We start from the raw sequence: 6868 nt of genomic DNA on the forward strand, positions 1-6868 counted from the left end.
AAGGGACAGAGCATCCCTTCTTGGAAAGCAGGGATGCAGAGACCCAGTGTTCTCCTACCTCCAAAAGAGTCCAGAAATTGACACTGCTGTCCTGGAAGTCCTGCCAACCCCTGAACCCTGAATCATCCCCATCAATATTTGGAGCAAATAAATGCTACCAGTGCACCAGACTGAAGCCAGGAGGACCTGGGTGAATTTGGATCTTGCAGAAACCCTAGCTGGTCGCTTGCACAGGTCACCCCATTATTTCATTAATCTTGTCATGTGGCCTCAAATTTTATGATTAAATTTTTTTTACTGTTTTCTATTGAGTGGAAAAAACAAGATAGAAAACTTTATGCACAATTTGCTCCTAATTCAGCAAAACAAATAAGCCAGCAAACTCTAAATACATAAGTATATACATAATCAAAAAGAAAATACTAAAAAATTTATTATTAGTGGTTATTTCTGGTTAGGGGGTCTATGAGTAATTTTAATATTCTTTACTGTACTTTTCTGTATTTTCCAAATTTTTCTATATTGGACCTTAAAATATTACCCTTAAAATCTGAAAAAGAAAAAAATATGTAAAAGAATGTTGAGAGGACTTTTTTTTAAAACTCAAAGATCTATATATATAGATATGGCTCTCAATAGAGAAATCCCTTTTCAACCTAGCTTATTAAATTCACCTAGCCTTAGGACTTCCCTGGCGGTCCAGTGGTTAAAACTCTGTGCTTCCACTGCCGGGGGTGCAGGTTCGATCCCAGGTTGGGGGACTAAGTTTTCCCACATGCCGTGCAGTGCAGCCAAAAAAAAAAAAAAAAAAAAAATCACTTAATCTTATTTTAATGGTTGACTCTTATTTCACAAAGTCTGAAAATGTGGTTCCTGTTTCCGGCACAATGTCACATTTTATGAAATGGACCATTGTGTTACATGTTATAACATTATTTAGATTTGTAAAAATATTTAATCCAATTTTCCTGGCCACTTAAAATTTTACTAATCTCTTGTAGCATAAGGGACCCTCTTGCCTGAAATCTAATGTAAAAGGAAGGACCTGGACAAACAAAGGATATGGAAATAAGACTAAAAATCATAGGAGCATGAAAAAAATATCTATACTTTACCACTCTTCCAGTTTCATTATTCCCAAGCCAAGGGTCGTTTAGGGTCCACATGTAAATGGCAAATGATGTAGCACTCTTGTGGCCTGAAGATTCATTTCTGTGAGGATGAAGTAGGGTTTCACCCACGCTAGGATTTACCAAATTAGCCCTCGCCTCCATCTTCTGCCCAGGAGTGGAAGGGGAATCTTTAAAAGCTCCCTTAAAGGGACTAACCCCTCTCAGCTCAGGCCTTCCTGTGAAGCAACCCCCAACCCCAAGCTCTTCTTCCTCTAACAGCCTCGGCCGCTCAAGACACCGCAGGGAGAATAAAATGATGAAATAGATGATTTGCCAAGTGATTTCTCATTATTTTTTCTTCAGCTCCGTTCTTCATTTTTCCTGAAAGCTTTTGTGTGTGTACCATCTGGACTCGAGAGAATTGGTCTCACAGTTGTCATTGGACGGATGAGCTGAGGCAAAACTATAATTTCTGTTCAAGAACCTGTGAATGATGGAAGGAGGACTCCTGAGAGAAGGCGGCGTGGGGGCGGGGTACAAGGAATTTCTTTCCCGGGGGCCAGAAAAAATCCATTTTCCACACACTTGCTATACGGGAGTCAGCCACAGAATGTATTGACATTATTTAAATGATTTTATCTATTTGTGAATAAGTAATGTACAAAATTCAAAGAGTACAAACCAGTATGTAATGAAAAATGGCTCTTACTTCTTCTGTGCCCTAGCCCAGCCAGCTCCCTGCTCAGAGGCAAGCACCACTATCAATTTCTTGTGTATCCCTTTGGAAATAATCTCTTTTTCTGTCTAGCTTTTTCTTTCTTTCTTTCTTCCTTTCCCCCTTCCTTCCTTCCTTCCTTTCAACACAGATAGTACCCTAGTGTACACAGTGTTCTGCATCTTACTTTTATTCACTTAAGAATTTATTTGGTTATTTTTCTTTGTAGTATATATTATGCTCTTTTAAATGACTGATACTATTTCGTGATACGGACATGCTATCATTTCTTTAGTTGGGGCTTTATCGGTGGATAATTAGGTGATTTCCAATCCTTTGCTGTTACAAGCAGTGCTGCAAAAACCCTTTTGCATTTCTGCAAGTATATCTGTTCCTAAATTAAGTTCCTAAAATTAGAACTGCTAGGTCTAAGGGGATATGTATTTTTAATACTGATAGATGTCAAATTCCATTCATAATCCCATCAGTGTCGATGAGAAGACTGGCTTTCTCACATCCTTGACAACACACAATGGAGACACTGAATTTAAATTCTGGCCAAGGAGATTAAGAGTTACTTCTTTTTGTTTCATTTCCTTAAGAAAAAAATCCCCAGGATGCTTAGAGGCAGGCATCCTACTACTCAATTTGCATTTGAAAATAATACAATTCCTACACTTTACATTTGTTTTCTTGTTTGATTGAAGCCTAAGACCTCAGAGAATTTCTTTGAGAGTCTCTAGAGGGAGAAAAGGAACTAATAGTCAAGGAAGCTCCTTGCGGTTTATTAGCTTTACAAGGCTTCAAAAATTCAGGGCGTTTATAGTCGGCACAAAGGAGGGGTTTTATTTTATTTTTAGACAGTGAGAGCTGAGGGGTTCCTATGGTCAGCAGAGGGCAGCACGTCCCCACAGAGAGTCAGGCTGCGACTCCATCTGCTGATTCAACAAGCTCTAGCCTCAGGACTTAGAACCTACTCAGTCAAAAACGCTCTTTAACTTGGTCACCTTCACTGCCATCTCATGGTTGGAGCAGGCTGGAGTTCCTGGGTTTGGAACAAAGCTTAGCTAAAAAACCAGGATAGATCAAAATATTAAATGCATGGAATTTAATGCATTTAATGGTGGTATGGAATAAGGGGGAAGAGTATTGTGAACATAAACACCACCATATTGCAGAATAGAATTTAAACGAATTATTTAATTATTCCAGCCACCATTTCTGCTACAGAGCACAGAAGAAACATCCGTTATTGGATTAATATATTGCATACCCATTTTGTTGACGTTCTAAAAATGTCAAGTAATATCTTCTCTTCCCCTAAAAATAGGATTTACTATTTTACCTTAAAAAGCAAATTAACCTGCTCCCTTACCATTAGCCTATTCAGCCAGCAAACATTGATTGAGTGCTTGACGAAGAGGATATGGTGTAGGAAGATGTGTCTCTGCTCTTGTTGGCAAAACAGAAAACACTTGGGATCTGGTCAGGAAACTTTGGTTATGGTTTTAGGTGAGGTACCATAACTGGCTATGTGGCTTTGGGTAAGTTACTTAACTTCTCTGTGCCTCAGAAATGAGGTCTGCCTTACTGACCTCATAGGTGCACATACAAAATACCACCTGCAAAGGTGCTTGAGAAAAAGAGCAATTGCTATACAAATGAAAGATTTCAAAAGCCACACTATAATGAATAGATCCTACAGCAACAGAAGTGGCAGCTTAGTGAGTCCCTACTATGTGCCAGGCACTCTGCTAACCATACACATTATCTCAGTGAAGATCATACCCCTGTGAGGCAGGTATTATTAGCCCATTTTCCAGATGAGAAAACTGAGGTGTCAGAGGTTGGGAAGCTCTCCCAAAGTCAGACCCCTAGAAAGTGATGGAGCAGGGTTCAAGTCCAGGTCTGACTTCAGAGTCTACCTAGACTCTGGATCTTTAGTTTGGTTCTTCATCACTCCTCACAGTTCTGCACTAAGAAATTGTACGTATTGCTTCCTTAATTTTACTCATAAGAGAACTAGCATCAAAAAATTGGGTCACATGCTATCTCATGGAAGAAATATTAAAACTTAAAGCTATGACTTTCCACACATATGCCAATGTATGGAATGCATCAGTTACAAGATCGTTCCATGAAATACTTTCTTTACAAAAATATAAATTGGCGATGTGTCTTAAGAAAAATTCTAGGATAACTATTGAGATTCACAGTGTATAGTCTTAGGAGCATGAGCTATTATTGATTACGGGAAAAGCAAACAAATGACTATGGAAAACCAGAAGAGAAGAATGAACAGGAAGAAGGAATTCACAGAAAGAAACCTAGAGGAAAGATTCAGGCAGTTTTCTTGAGTTTCTTGCCATATAGGAAATAGAGTGGCACGGAGGATTTGTAATGAGGACTTCCCTAGGAGGGCTAAGCCTCCAGGGTACAGAATTGCCAAAGCCCCAAGTAACACCCCTTATAGGATGCCCAGGGGAACTGCTAGGCAGATACGAAGGGCCTTGCTTTGTGAATTATGCAGTCTCATTAGCTGGTGATGAGGTGCCTTACGGGATCTGGGTACTAGTTGGTGCTTGCTATGTCTTTCATGAATCACACAGCTGCAAAGAAGGTTCCTGGGACCTTCAGTGCAGGAGCAAATATCACCTGAGAGCTCCCGGGGTAAGGCAGGCACTGTTCTAACACTTTATATACAACAACCCTTTAATAACTAATTCATAATGGCTCTATTATCTCCATTTTACAGATGAAGAAACGGAGGCTTTTTGCCTCAAGTAAAAGTAGCACAACAGGGATTTGGACCGAGGCAGTCTGGCTCTAGAATCTATTCTTAACCACTCCCTTAGTTAATCTCTTCAAATTAATAACAGGGAGGAGGGAGGAGGAGGGGACCAGGAATAGAAAAAGGAGATGCAGGACAAAATTAATGCATCCTATGAATACTACCATGTAGTTCAACAAGCAGCTTCTCCTATGGGCCCTGCCTTGGGACGAGGCACCTCTGGGCCACAGACCATTCACGTCCTGGAACAGGCTAGGTTATTTCTATACAAGGTGATAATACTGTAAAACAGGAAAATCCGCTGGTGCAGGACAGAAATTCAAGTGCTGCAGAGTACATACTAAACGTGGAAAGTTACTGAGTTAAAGTGGTTGACCAGTAAGGCACAGGCCCATTCAGTCACAGACCAACTATTGTGGATTCCATTGCCACTCTGCTTCCGTAAAACAAACCTTGTTTAACCAGGTTGCTCTGCAAAAGTAAAATTTAAACAAATTTACAGCCTTACTATGTTTGGTCTCTGTTTGCTTCAAAGAAGGCAAACCACTTGGGCAAACTTTAAATAAAAAGATTATGTCCCGCAACTCAAATTCAATAAAAAACCTTCCACCAGTAAGAGTTTCTACTTTCACTGTGTGCTTGAAAGTTTTCACAATAGGATGGTTAGAAAATATATTCCACTCAAATCTGCAGAATAATGACTAATCTCCTACATGCACCAGTTCATTAAATCGCCTAATGGCAGCTATGGAAAAGTAAAAGCCTTATCCCGAAAGCTTTTGCTCTTTAAAAGGATAATGAGCAAGTACGTTGCAACAGAGACCAAAGAAGCATGTCCCCAGGAATTCCACTGGGGCAGCGAATTCTAATGGGACCGCCAAGGAGGTTCCCGCTCCCTGGGTAGGACCTGGGAGCAAAGCCGCGTGGTGAGGGCCGGCGGGGCCTTTAGGGCTGGGGAGGGGGAAATCACCCCTCAGAGTGGGTTATCGTCTCCTCGCCCCCGTCCGCCAGTGGCGGCAGGGAGGAGCGCCGGGGACCGAAACTCAGTCGTCACCAGTGTCCGGGCTGCGTGTCCGCGCCCGGCGGGCGGCTCCCCACCTCTCGGGGGTACGGGGACCTGGGAGGCCCCATAGAACTCTCACAGGCGAACACGAGGAGCTCCAAAAACAAAGCGAGTGGCTGGGGGAAGGGGCGGGCGTGACGGGCGCGGGGCCGAGTACACACACATTGCTTTGAGCGCGGGCGCCGCCTGCCAGCCCGGCCGACCAGCCTGGGAAGGGCACGCGCGTGCCGGCGCCCTTTTCCCGTCGCCAGGTCCGGGACACCCACAAACCCCGCACGGTTCCCCTTCCTCTGGGGCGGAAATCGGAGAAAACCCTACCCGAGGGAGCCCCGGGGTCCGCGCCGTAGTCACAGCCGGGACTGGAGGCTGGCCGCCGCGCGGGAGGCTCATACTTTTCTTTTGGGGGGTAAGATGGCAGGTCCGGGGAAACAAAGGAAACTTGGGCTCGGCCCCGGGAACGGCGTGTGTGGCTCGCTAGTTCGCCCCGGGTCGTGTGTGGGAGGTGCCGGGCGCCTGTGCCAGCCTGCACGCTGCCTGCCCGGGGAAAGACAAAGCATCCCTCCGGGAGCCAGCAGCGCCGGCCGCCCACCTGCCGCCCGGAGGTCTCCGGGGCCGGCGGAGGGAGAGGGCGCTGGGAGCCAGGCGAGGGCCGGGATGCGGAGAGGCGGGGAGGCGGCCAGCGGGCGCGCGCGGTGGGCGGCGGCGGCGGAGGAGGGGAGCGCGGGTGGGCGGGCGGCGCCACGTCACGGCTATTGTGGCTGTCCCGGTATATAAGGTCCCGCCCGCCAGCCGCCCTCCCCACCTTGCCTGCGCCCGCCCGGAGCCAGCGGTCCTTCACGTACCTCGCATCCAGTGAGACGCGCTGCGCACCGACGGAGCGGACATGGGCAAAGCGATGGTGGCCAGGCTTGGACTGGGGCTGCTGCTTCTGGCACTGCTCTTACCTACGCAGGTGAGGTCCTGGCGCACGCTGGGGCTTGGGCTCCGCGCCCTAGGGGGGGTGGGGCCGCCCCCTGGGGACTGGCTTGTGCCCCCCACCTCGGGCCACGGGCCCGGACTCGGAGAGAGAATCTAGTAGAATCAGACCTGGTGGGACGGCAATGTGGAGCCCACTTTCCACTCCGTGGCGGCTGCCTCCACCCTCCGCGGCCCCGGAAACAAAGCACCTCCGCGCGTGGGCTGGGAGG

General features: G+C 46.2%; 1 protein-coding gene across 1 annotated transcript in view; it reads right to left on the bottom strand.

Annotated features, from left to right (window-relative positions):
* The window catches only part of MTRES1 (mitochondrial transcription rescue factor 1), a 47981-nt gene extending 41359 nt beyond the window's left edge, over positions 1-6622 (bottom strand). The window contains exon 1 of the mRNA XM_060030152.1: positions 6524-6622. The gene's annotated coding sequence lies outside the window, so the exon portion shown is untranslated. The remainder of the gene's footprint in view (positions 1-6523) is intronic.
* Positions 6623-6868: the final 246 nt, after the last annotated feature.

Source organism: Delphinus delphis, chromosome 14 (assembly GCF_949987515.2).
Source record: "Delphinus delphis chromosome 14, mDelDel1.2, whole genome shotgun sequence".
In the NCBI taxonomy this organism is placed as follows: Eukaryota; Metazoa; Chordata; class Mammalia; order Artiodactyla; family Delphinidae; genus Delphinus; species Delphinus delphis.